General features: G+C 42.8%; 1 pseudogene; it reads left to right on the top strand.

Annotated features, from left to right (window-relative positions):
• Nucleotides 1-500: 500 nt before the first annotated feature.
• Nucleotides 501-1486, top strand: LOC114117000 (large ribosomal subunit protein uL15-like; annotated as a pseudogene).
• Nucleotides 1487-13401: the final 11915 nt, after the last annotated feature.

Here is a 13401-nt window from a genome sequence, read left to right as displayed (position 1 = left end):
GAGTACATTTGCTAATGCAGAAGACAGAGTTTCCACTCCTGATCTAGGAAGATCCCGCATGCCGAGGAGCAACTCAGCCCATGTGCTACAACCACTGAGCCTGTGCTCTAGAGCCCAGGAGCCACAACTACTGAAGTCCGAATGCTCTAGAGCCCATGCTCTGCCACAAGAGGAGCCGCCTCAGTGAGAAGCCCACACACCATACCTAGAGAGTAGCCCCCACTCTCCACAACTAGAGAAAACCTGATCACAGCAACCAAGACCCAACACAGCCAAAAATAAACGAATAAAAAAAATTAAGGCAATTTAAAAAAAAAATCTACAATGCAGGGGACCTCCCTCATTAAAACTCCATGCTCCCAATGCAAGGGGCCTGGTATCCATCCTTGGTCAGGGAATTAGAGTCCGCATGCCCTAACTAAGAGCCCGTTACGCCAAGATTAAAGATCCTGCGTACCACAGTGAAGACCCGGCACAGCCAAATTAAAACAAAAGCTACAATGAGGTATCACACTGGTCAGAATAGTCATCATCAACAAATCTACAGCCAGGCCTTCCCTGGTGGGCCAGTGGCAAGACTCGGCAGGCATACTCCCATTGAAAGGGGCCCAAGTTTGATCCCTGGTTGGGGATCTAGATCCCACATGCCACAACTAAAACCAAGTGCAACCGAATAAATAAATTTTTTAAAAATCTACAGCCATCAGACTAAGGAAGGCCTGGAAACGTAGGGGCCACATGAGCTACATCCTCAGCTGCATCAGCAAACACCGGGAGCACCCAGGAGGCTGGGACAATGCTGGTGGCATTGATCACCACAGACGCAACTTCAACAAACATCACCCAGGATACTCTGGGCCAGCTGGTATGAGGCATTACCACTTAAAAGAGGAACTAGAGCAGAGCTTCCCTGGAGTTGAGGGTGACCCAGTGGTTGGCACCCTGAGCATCCAGTGCAGGTAGTATGGGTTGGATCCCTGGTTGGGGAACTGAGACCCCACATACTGTGTAGCCAAAAAAAAAAAGAAGAAACAGAACTTCTGCCCAGATGTCAACCTTGATAAATTGTGGACTTCGGTCAGTGAACAGACATGGGTATAGACGCTGCCAAGAACCCAAAGCAGCCTGTCATGGTGAAGGTCAAATTCTTCAGCAGAAGAGCTGAGAAGGTTAAGGATGTGAGTAGGGCATGTATCCCAGTAGCTTGAAGCCACGTGGTAGGAGATGCCTTAAATGTTAACAACTGCTTTAAAAAACAAAAAGGTCTAAATAATAAACTCTGGAGAGAGTATGGAGAAAAGGGAAACCCTCCTACACTGTTAGTGAAAATGTAAATTGGTGCAGCCACTAAAGAGAACAGAATAAAAGTTTCTTAAAAAACTAAAAATAGAGCTACTATATGACCCAGCTATCCCACTCCTGGGCATGTACCTGGAGAAAATCATAATTCAGAAAGATACAGGCGTCACTGCAGCACTGTTTACAATAGCCAGGACATAGAAGCAACCTGAATGTCTATCAACAGAGGGATGGCTTAAGAAGATGTACATATATACATTGGAATATTACTCAGTAGTAAGAAAAGAGCAAAATAAGGCCATTAGCAGCAATATGGATGGACCTAAAGATTATCACAGTAAGTGAAGTAAGTCAAAAGAGAAAGACAAATGCCATATGATACCACTTACATATGGAATCTTTAAAAAAAAAAAAAGAAAAGAAAAAGGGAGCAAATGAACTTATTTGCAAAACATAAGTAGAGTCATGGATGTAGGAAACAAAGTTACCAAAGTGGTGGGACACTGGAAGATTTCCAAAGACCCGGAAGCTTTTTGTCCATATATATTCATCTGTGCTTTGCTGTGACGGCTACAGCTATAAACTGGAGGAGAGCGTATGGACAGGGAACTTAGCCGCTGAAAGGTGTGACACAGGAGGATGAACAGGCAAGGGTGAGCCACGGTCTAGGGCTCAGCAGTCATGGTCCACACTGAAATCATGTGATGATACTGAACCTCCTACAGAGTAGCTTCCCAAGGTCTGAAACAGTGGCCACAAGGCAGACTAGCACATCCTTTGCCTGGGCTGCAGCTTTTGGTAATAACATTTTGTATAGTGCACGAAACTCCATTCTGATGGAGTAGACAGGTTTTTCATAACTGTGGAAAATCACAGTGTTAATTTAAAAAGTGAATGGGAGGGATTCCCTGCTTTCAATACATGCTCTTGTAAGCATGGAAGTTCAGTTCAGTCGCTCAGTCGTGTCCAGCTGTTTGTGACCCCATAGACTGCAGCATGCCAAACTTCCCTGTCCATCACCAACTCCCGGAGCTTACTCAAACACATGTCCATCAAGTCGATGATCCCATCCAAGTATTTCATCCTCTGTTGTCCCCTTCTCCTCCTGCCTTCAATCTTCCCAAGCATCAGGGTATTTTCCAAGGAGTCAGTTCTTTGCATTGGGTGGCCAAAGTATTGAAACTTCAGCTTCAGCATCAATTCCTCCAATGAATATTCATGATTGATTTCCTTTAGGATTGAGTGGTTTGATCTCCTTGAAGTCCAAGGGACTCTCAAGAGTCCTCTCCAACACCACAGTTCAAAAGCATCAATTCTTCGGTGCTCAGCTTTCTTTATCTTTATGGTCCAACTCTCACATCCATGCATGACTACTGGAAAAACCATAGATTTGACTAGATGGACCTTTGTTGGCAAAGTAATGTCTCTGCTTTTTAATATGCTGTCTAGATTGGTCATAGTTTTCCTTCCAAGGAGCAAGCATCTTTTAATTTCTTGGCTGGAGTCACCATCTGCAGTGACTTTGGCGTCCAAGAAAACAAAGTCTGTCACTGTTTCCATTGTTCCCCCTTCTATTTGCCATAAAGTGATGGGACCAGGTGCCATGATCTTGGCTTTTTGAATGTTGAGTTTTAAGTCAACTTTTTCACTCTCCTCTTTCACTTTTAGGAGGCTCTTTAGTTCTCCGCTTTCTGCCATAAGGGTGGCATCATCTGCATATCTGAGGTTATTGATATTTCTCCCAGCAATCTTGATTCCAGCTTGGGCTTCATCCAGCCCAGCATTTCACTTGATGTCTTCTGCATATAAGTTAAAAAAACAGAGTGACAATATACCTCTTTGGTGTACTCCTTTCCCAATTTGGAAACAGTCTCTTGTTTCATGGCTGGTTCTAACTGTTGCTTCCTGACCTGCACATACAGATTTCTCAGGAGTCAGGTAAAGTGGTCTGGCATTCCCATCTCTATCAGAATTTTCCACAGTTTGTTGTGATCCACACAGTCAAACGCTTTAGTGTAGTCAATAAAGCAAAAATAGATGTTTTTTCTGGAACTCTCTTGACTTCTCTATGATCCAGTGAATGTTGGCAACTTAATCTCTGGTTCCTCTGCCTTTTCTAAATCCAGCTTGACCATCTGGAAGTTCACCGTTCACATACTGTTGAAGCCTGGCTTGGAGAATTTTGAGCATTACTTTGCTAGCGTGTGAGATGAGTACAATTATGTGGTAGTTTGAGCATTCTTTGGCATTGCCTTTCTTTGGAAATGGAATGAAAACTGACATTTTCCAGTGCCGGGGCCACTGCTAACTTTTCCAAATTTGCTGGCATGTTGAGTGCAGCACTTTCACAGCATCATCTTTTAGGATTTAAAATAGCTCAACTGGAATTCCATCACTTCCACTAGCTTTGTTCATAGTGATGCTTCCTAAGCCCCACTTGACTTCACATTCCAAGATGTCTGGCTCTAGGTGAGTGATTACACCATCGTGGTTATCTGGGTCATGAAGATCTTTTTTGTATAGTTCTGTGTATTCTTGCCACCTCTTCTTACTATCTTCTGCTTCTGTTTCTGTCCTTTATTGAGCCTATCTTTACATGAAATGTTCCCTTTGTATCTCTAATTTTCTTGAAGACAGCTCTAGTCTTTCCCATTCTATTGTTTTCCTCTATTTCTTTGTATTGATCACTGAGGAACGCTTTTTTATCTCTCCTTACTGTTCTTTGGAACTCTGCATTCAGATGGATATATATCTTTCCTTTTCTCCTTTGCCTTTAGCCTCTCTTCTTTTCTCAGCTATTTGTAAGGCCTCCTCAGACAACCATTTTGCCTTTTTGCATTTCTTTTTCTTGGGGATGGTCTTGATCACCACCTCCTATACAATGTCATGAACCTCCGTCCATAGTTCTTCAGGCACTCTGTCTATCAAATCAAATTCCTTGAATCCATTTGTCACTTCCACTGTATAATTGTAAGAAATTTGATTTAGATCATACCTGAATGGTCTAGGGGTTTTCCTTACTTTCGTCAATTTATGCCTGAATTTTGCACTAAGGAGTTCATGGTCTAAGCCATAATCAGCTCCCCGTCTTGTTTTTGCTGACTGTATAGAGCTTCTCCATCTTTGGCTGCAAAGAATATAATCAATCTGATTTCAGTATTGACCATCTGGTGATGTCCTTGTGTAGAGTCGTCTCTTGTGTTGTTGGAAGAGGATGTTTGCTACGACCAGTGTGTTCTCTTGACATAACTCTGTTAGCCTTTGCCCTGCTTCATTCTGTACTCCAAGGCCAAACTTGCCTGTTACTCCAAGTATCTCTCAACTTTCTACTTTTGCATTCCAGAACATGTGAAAATGAAAGTTGCTCAGTAATGTCCGACTCTTTGCAACCTCATGGACTATACAGTCCATGGACTTCTCTAAGCCATAATACTGGAGTGGGTAGCCTTTTCCCTTTTCCTTCTCCAGGGGGTCTTCCCAGCCCACGGTTCAAATCCAGGTCTCCTGCACTGCAGGCAGATTCTTTACTAGCTAAGCCACAAGGGAAACCCAAGTATACTGGAGTGGGTAGCCTATCCCTTCTCCAGCAGGTCTTCCTGACCCAGGAATAGAACCAGGGTCTCCTGCATTGCAGGTGGATTCTTTACCAACTGAACTATCAGAGAAGCCCATTCCAGAATATACACTGCAGTTATTGGGGAGAGATTTGCAATGCACCATGGGGAAATGGCAACGTACTCCAGTATTCCTGCCTGGAAAACCCCATAGACAGAGGAGCCTGGAGGGCTACAGTTCATGGGGTTTCAAAGAATCAGACACAACTGAGAGACTAAGCACTAGCATGATGGGGAAACTATCGATCCCGCCTTCAAGAATCTCCATGGAAACCACAGTTGTATCTTCTCTTGCTGGATGGAACAGACAAGTCTGAATTGGATGGAGAAATAACTGCATTACCACCTGTATGGTTACAGAATTCCGGGGCACATATTCAAATTATATGCTTTGTAACGGTCTTTGCCAGACAAAAACCATGAAGCAATGAACATGAAAAGGCTAAAAATGGGAACATAAACACATACTTTTAATAAATTCCAAAGCAAAAAGTTTGGAGAAGAGCTCTGGCAGATGCCACATTAACTAAGAAATCCGTGTAGGGACCCTCCTACACTGTTGGTGGGATATAAGTTGGTGCAGCCACTATGGAGAACAGTATGGAGACTACTCAGAAAACTAAAAATAGAGCTATTATACGATCCAGCAATCCCACTCCTGGGCATATATCTAGACAAAACTCTAATTCAAAAAGATACATGCACCCCTATATTCATAGCAGCAGTATTTACAATAACCAAGACATGGAATAAAACTAAATGTCCATTCACAGATGAATGGATACAGAAGATGTGGTACCTATATACAATGGAGTACTACTCAGCCATAAAAAGAACAAAATAATGCCATTTGCAGCAACATGGATGCCACTAAAGATTATCAGCAAGTCAGTGAAGTCAGTCAGAAAGACAAATACCATATGATATCACTTGTATGGGGAATCTAAAAACCACCTATCCACAAAATAGAAACAGAAATAGACTCATGGACACAGAGAACAGACTTATGATTGCCAAGGGGGAAGGGGCTGGAAGAGAGACAGAGGAGGAAATTGGGGTCAGCAAATGTAAGCTATTATATATAGATTAGATAAACAACAAGGTCCTGCTGTGTAGCATGGGCAGCTACATTCAATATCCTGTGATAAATGGAAAAGAATATTAAAAAATTCATATGTATGTATAACTGAATCACTTTGCTGTACAGCAGAAATTAACTCATTATAAAAAAGAACTATACTTCAATTTTTTAAAAACATTTCAGTCCACCTTACATGATTAAACTGTTCTGAGTTGGGTAAATGACTCTACATACAAACTGGAAGGTAAAGATAGGACTATAGAAATGATGAAGCAATCAAACTCACAGTGTTTATGATTCTGTGTTAAATTTAGGAACATTTCATAATCATTCAGAATGTATTTGTGTTACATATTTTTTAAAAGACTTATTTATTCATTCATTTATTTTTAGGCTGCACCACATGCGGCATGTGGGATCTTAGTTCCCCAACCTGGGAACAAAACGTGCCCCTCCCATACTGGAAGCACAGAGTCCCAACCACTGAACCACCAGGGAAGACCCTGTATTATATATTTTTACTGTTCCTAATGTTTAAAAGAATTTAAGTAAAGAAACCTGATAGATTAGCCCAGTAATTTCAATTTAAATATGTAACATATTTTTAGATGATATTTTAACTTTGGGGGAGGTATGCCACACAACTTGCAGGATCCTAATTCCCCCACCAGGGATTGAACCTGCACCCTTGGCGATGAAAGTGCAGAGTCCTAACCGCTGAACTGCCAGGGAATTCTCAAAAGTTTAACAGATTTGATAAAATTTATAAACACTACTATAAAATTGAAAAGAACTTGAATTTGTACATTTGGTTTGTTAGGTTTACAGAAGTTACTTTAATGCATCAGAAGATAATTATTTGTTAGAGTTTTCAGTTCCATCAGGCTTGGAAGTGTTTGGATTTAATTAAACAGGTTTGTAATTAGTGTCTATTAAGCAGGGGCTGCGGCCGGGAGGAGCTACCCCACACCCAAGGTCAGGAGGGGCGGTGGTGAGGAGATACCCCTCGTCCAAGGTAAGGAGCAGCAGGCTGCGCTTTGCTGGAGCAGCTATGAAGAGATACCCCACGTCCAAGGTAAGAGAAACCCAAGTAAGATGGTAGGTGTTGCGAGAGGGCATCAGAAGGCAGACACACTAAAACCATAATCAAAGAAAACTAGTCAACCTAATCACACGGACCACAGCCTTGTCTAACTCAATGAAACTAAGCCATGCCGTGTGGGGTCACCCAAGATGGGCGGGTCATGGTGGAGAGGTCTGACAGTATGTGGTCCACTGGAGAAGGGAATGGCAAACCACTTCAGTATTCTTGCCTTGAGAACCCCATGAACAGAATGAAAAGGCAAAATGATAGGATACTGAAAGAGGAACTCCCCAGGTTGGTAGGTGCCCAATATGCTACTGGAGATCAGTGGAGAAATAACTCCAGAAAGAATGAAGGGATGGAGCCAAAGCAAAAACAATACCCAGCTGTGGATGTGACTGGTGATAGAGGCAAGGTCCAATGCTGTAAAGAGCAATATTGCCCAGGAACCTGGAATGTTAGATCCATGAATCAAGGCAAACTGGAAGTGGTCAAACAGGAGATGGCAAGAGTGGACATCGACATTCTAGGAATCAGCGAACTAAAATGGACTGGAGTGGGTGAATTTAACTCAGATGACCATTATATCTACTACTGCAGGCAGGAATCCCTTAGAAGAAATGGAGTAGCCATCACGGTCAACAAAAGAGTCCGAAATGCAGTACTCGCATGCAATCTCAAACGACAGAATGATCTCTGTTCGTTTCCAAGGCAAACCATTCAATATCACAGTAATCCAAATCTATGCCCCAACCAGTAACACTGAAGAAGCTGAAGTTGAACGTTTCTATGAAGACCTACAAGACTTTTTAGAACTAACACCCCCAAAAGATGTCCTTTTCATTATAGAGGACTGGAATGCAAAAGTAGGATGTCAAGAAATACCTGGAGTAACAGGCAAATTTGCCCTTGGAGTAAGGAATGAAGCAGGGCAAAGGCTAATAGAGTTTTGCCAAGAGAACACACTGGTCATAGCAAACACCCACTTCCAACAACACAAGAGAAGACTCTACAGAAGGACATCACCAGATGGTCAACACCGAAATCAGATTGATTATATTCTTTGCAGCCAAAGATGAAGAAGCTCTATACAGTCAGCAAAAACAAGACCGGGAGCTGACTGTGGCTCAGATCATGAACTCCTTATTGCCAAATTCAGACTTAAATTGAAGAAAGTAGGGAAAACCACTAGATCCCTCAGGTATGACCTAAATCAAATCCTTTATGATTATACAGTGGAAGTGAGAAATAGATTTAAGGGACTAGATCTGATACAGTGCCTGATGAACTATGGACGGAGGTTCATGACATCATACAGGAGACAGGGATCAAGACCATCACCATGGAAAAGAAATGCAAAAAAGCAAAATGGTGAAAAGAAGAGAAGTGAAAAGCAAAGGAGAAAAGGAAAGATATAAGCATATGAATGCAGAGTTCCAAAGAATAGCAAGGAGAGATAAGAAAGCCTTCCTCAGCGATCAATGAAAAGAAATAGAGGAAAACAACAGAATGGGAAAGACTAGAGATCTCTTCAAGAAAATTAGAGATAGGAGCGGAACATTTCATGCAAAGATAGGCTCAATAAAGGACAGAAATGGTATGGACCTAACAGAAGCAGAAGATATTAAGAAGAGGTGGCAAGAATACACAGAAGAACTGTACAAAAAAGATCTTCACGACCAGGATAATCATGATGGTGTAATCACTCACCTAGAGCCAGACATCCTGGAATGTGAAGTCAAGTGGGCCTTAGAAAGCATCACTATGAATAAAGCTAGTGGAGGTGATGGAATTCCAGTAGAGCTATTTCAAATCCTAAAAGATGATGCTGTGAAAGTGCTGCACTCAACATGCCAGCACATTTGGAAAACTCAGCAGTGGCCACAGGACTGGAAAAGGTCAGTTTTCATTCCAATCCCAAAGAAAGGCAATGCCAAAGAATGCTCAAACTACTGCACAATTGCACTCATCTCACACAATAGTAAAGTAATGCTCAAAATTCTCCAAGCCAGTACATGAACCGTGAACTTCCAGATGTTCAAGCTGGTTTTAGAAAAGGCAGAGAGGTGCGTGGGGTGCTCCGCAGAAAGAGAGAAGCAGTGGAACTTCCCTCAGCAAAGCCGAGGTGTCCCGAGTAGAGGTGAGCCTGCTGTCCGCCAACCCAGCCCCTTGGCAAGCGAGAGACAATCAGACGCGACAGGGGTTCCGTCTAAGCAATTCCGCTTTATTGCCGCAAGCTCCCGACTTATAAAGGCAAGCAGGAGGGTTTGCGAGGGACTTTCCATAGTTGCACCAATCACATTAAAGGTCAAATCGTCATGTGCCATCATTATAACAGGAGTCTATGGTGATCACACGCTGTCCAGGTGCACGAAAATCAAGAGAGCCAATCAAAAACTTTGACAAACAACTTAGGCCGCGCCCTCATCTCTTCCACCAGGTGCCATCTTAGTTTCCGACCACAAAGCTAACCCATCGTTTTTAAGGTTTCCCATTTAGGGCCCCACACAGAGGAACCAGAGATCAAATTGCCAACATCCGCTGGATCATCGAAAAAGCAAGAGAGTTCCAGAAAACATCTATTTCTGCTTTATTGACTACATTAAAGCCTTTAACTGTGTGGATCACAATAAACTGTGGAAAATTCTGAAAGAGATGGGAATAACAGACCACCTGACTTGCCTCTTGAGAAACCTGTATGCAGGTCAGGAAGCAACAGTTAGAACTGGACATGGAACAACAGACTGGTTCCAAATGGGAAAAGGAGTACGTCAAGGCTGTATATTGTCACCCTGCTTATTTAACTTATATGCAGAGTACATCATGAGAAATGCTGGGCTGGAAGAAGCACAAGCTAGAATCAAGATTGCTGGGAGAAATATCAATAACCTCAGATATGCAGATGACACCACCCTCATGGCAGAAAGTGAAGAGGAACTAAAAAGCCTCTTGATGAAAGTGAAAGAGAAAAGTGAAAAAGTTGGCTTAAAGCTCAACATTCAGAAAACGAAGATCATGGCATCTGGTCCCATCACTTCATGGGAAATAGATGGGGAAACAGTGGAAACAGTATCAGACTTTATTTTTGGGGGGCTCCAAAATCACTGCAGATGGTGATTGCAGCCATGAAATTAAAAGACACTTACTCCTTGGAAGGAAAGTTATGACCAACCTAGATAGCATATTCAAAAGCACAGACAGTACTTTGCCAACAAAGGTCCGTCTAGTCAAGGCTGTGGTTTTTCCAGTGGTCATGTATGGATGTGAGAGTTGGACTGTGAAGAAAGCTGAGTGCCGAAGAATTGATGCTTTTGAACTGTGGTGTTGGAGAAGACTCTTGAGAGTCCCTTAGACTGCAAGGAGGTCCAACCAGTCCATTCTGAAGGAGATCAGCCCTGGGTGTTCCTTGGAAGGAATGATGCTAAAGCTGAAACTCCAGTACTTTGGCCACCTCATGCGAAGAGTTGACTCATTGGAAAAGACTCTGATGCTGGGAGGGATTGGGGGCAGGAGAAGGGGATGACAAGAGGATGAGATGGCTGGATGGCATCATCAACTTGATAGACGTGAGTGTGAGTGAACTCTGGGAGTTGGTGATGGACAGGGAGGCCTGGTGTGAGTCGGACATGATTGAGCGACTGAACTGAACTGATGCAAATATAACTTAAAAATTATAATTGAACATGAAACAGCAAGTGAAAATGATTATTCTTATTTTTATACTCAAATTATATTACCTGTATAACTAAAATAGCAAAGTGTAGAAGTTGAAGACTTAAAAAGGAAAAAGTTAGAATTTTTTTGTTTTAATAAATTGAATAAATTCAAACCCAAGGATATTGATTTTGTGCACAAAAGCGTTCTTCAGACATCAAACTCAGATTGGTAGGAACAAGCCAATTTGCTCTATTTCATAAAGAATGGGAAAGAGGCAGTTGTTAAGGGGGAAAGGATGACCAGAATGGATAGTGGAGGGACAAGAGGATGAAGGGAGAGGAAGAGGAAAGAGAGTTGCCAAAAGAGCTGGAGAGAGAGGTGTAAAAATGACTTTTAAAAAGTCTTAATTGCTCTCATCACTCCTGCAAAATAATTTCAACACAAAGCAACATTTCTTTTTAAATCAACTTTCAGTTCAGTTCAGTCGCTCAGTCGTGTCCGACTCTTTGCGACCTCGTGAATTGCAGCACACCAGGCCTCTCTGTCCATCACCAACTCCCGGAGTTCACTCAAACTCACATCCATCGAGTCAGTGATGCCATCCAACCATCTCATCCTCTGTCGTCCCTTTCTCCTCCTGCCCCCAATCCCTCCCAGCATCAGAGTCTTTTCCAATGAGTCAACTCTTCGCATGAGGTGGCCAAAGTACTGGAGTTTCAGCTTTAGCATCATTCTTTACAAAGAAATTCCAGGGCTGATCTCCTTCAGAATGGACTGGTTGGACCTCCTTGCAGTCCAAGGGACTCTCAAGAGTCTTCTTCAACACCACAGTCCAAAAGCATCAATTCTTCAGCACTCAGCCTTCTTCACAGTCCAACTCTCACCACAGGAAAAACCACAGCCTTTACTAGATGGACCTTAGTCAGCAAAGTACTGTCTCTGCTTTTGAATACGCTATCTAGGTTGGTCATAACTTTTCTTCTAAGGAGTAAGCGTCTTTTAATTTCATGGCTGCAGTCACCATCTTGAGGTATAATTTACATACATAAAATGCACTCACTATAAGTATACATATTGATGACTTTTGACAAATGTATACTCCTGCATACCCACCATCACGATCAAGATATAAAACTTTTCCATCACTCCCCAAAATTCTTAAGTGTCTCTTCAACCCCGACCCCCAACATTGATCTGATTTCTACCATTATAGGTTAATTTTACCTATTCTAGAATTTCATATATATATATGTTTTTAACTTCATATACGTATATTAATGTACACGTATGTATGCTTTTGTGCCTGACCTTTCATTTGACATCACGTTTCTGAAAGTTAATCATATTTAGGTATCAAGTAGTCGTTCTTTTTTTTAATTGCTGAATATTATTCCATTGTAGGACTTCTCTGGTGACTCAAATGGTAAGGAATCTGCCTCAGGTTTTATCCCTGGATCTGGACAATCCCCTGGAGAAGGGAATGGCAACCCACTCCAGTATTCTTGCCTGGAGAATTCCATGGACAGAGGAGCCTGGTGGGCTATAGTCCATGGGGTCGCAAAAAGTCAGAAACAACTGAGCGCCTCACACACACACACAAACACACACACACACACACACACACACGCATTCCATTGTATGGATCTGTTTATCCATTCGCCTGTTGACAGACATTTGGGTTGCTTCCAGTTTGCGCCCATTATAAATAAAACTGTTATGAACGTGAGAATACATACCTTGTTTAAAGCATATTTTTTCACATCTCTTGGGTAGATACCTAGAAGTGGAATTGTTGGTCATTTGTTTAATAAATCTTTGCCTAAGAACCTGCCGAACTTTTCAAAGCAGTTGTATCATTTTACCCTCCCCCTTACATTTTTCCTCAGTAATTTCTAGAATCAGATTTGAGTAAGCCAGTAACTTCAATGGCCTCAAGGTGGCCCCAGTACATCCTGGTGAATACAAAAGATATTTTAACTGGAGGAAAGGAAGCCGATTCCATAAGTGACTTTGTCTACCGCATCTAGTCTTTCTGTAATTTTCCAGGGCCTGGTGGGCAGCACTCCTTTGAACCCAGGAGTATCTCTTTCAGGGAGGGAGTTACTTTGGTCTGCCCATCAACTGATCTGGAGTCAACCTGATCCCACTTCCGTCCCTGGAGTGATGGAGAGAAGGTCACAGGTCCACCAGCAGCGATTGTAGCAGCTTACGGATCTTGGCAGTTATATCAGCTATTCAGAGCTCCGGGGAGGGAAATGGGACTTGGAAAGAAGCCTCTTGATAACAAACCTGTCCCCTTCCCCACCTCAGTCCCAAAGTAGTTTCTCTCCTCCGTCTTTCACTCTAGGCTTTCGAGGAAAGGAAGTGGAACTCCCAAGCCTCTTTGTCTCTCAGGTGAGGCTGCCTGCAGGGCCCAACCACCCTCAGGCCCAGTCATCGTCCTCACTGAACAAAGCTGCCACACGTACAACCTAGAAAAGCGTGACATGGGGCAAGAGACCAGGTGGGGCAGAGGCACATGAATGAAGATGCGCCGGTTTGGTAGGAGCTGAGGTGACAAGGTAGACTGAGGCGGCCTCCTTCCTCAGGGAGCAGCTGGTGGGGGCAGACCTGGGGCAAACCTTATCTGCCTGACTCCCATCTCAGTGCGGAAGGTGAATACTAGA

This window comes from Ovis aries, chromosome 11, assembly GCF_016772045.2.
Source record: "Ovis aries strain OAR_USU_Benz2616 breed Rambouillet chromosome 11, ARS-UI_Ramb_v3.0, whole genome shotgun sequence".
NCBI lineage: Eukaryota > Metazoa > Chordata > Mammalia > Artiodactyla > Bovidae > Ovis > Ovis aries.
Note: the sequence above shows the minus strand (reverse complement) of the source record. Positions and strands in the feature narration are given on the sequence as shown.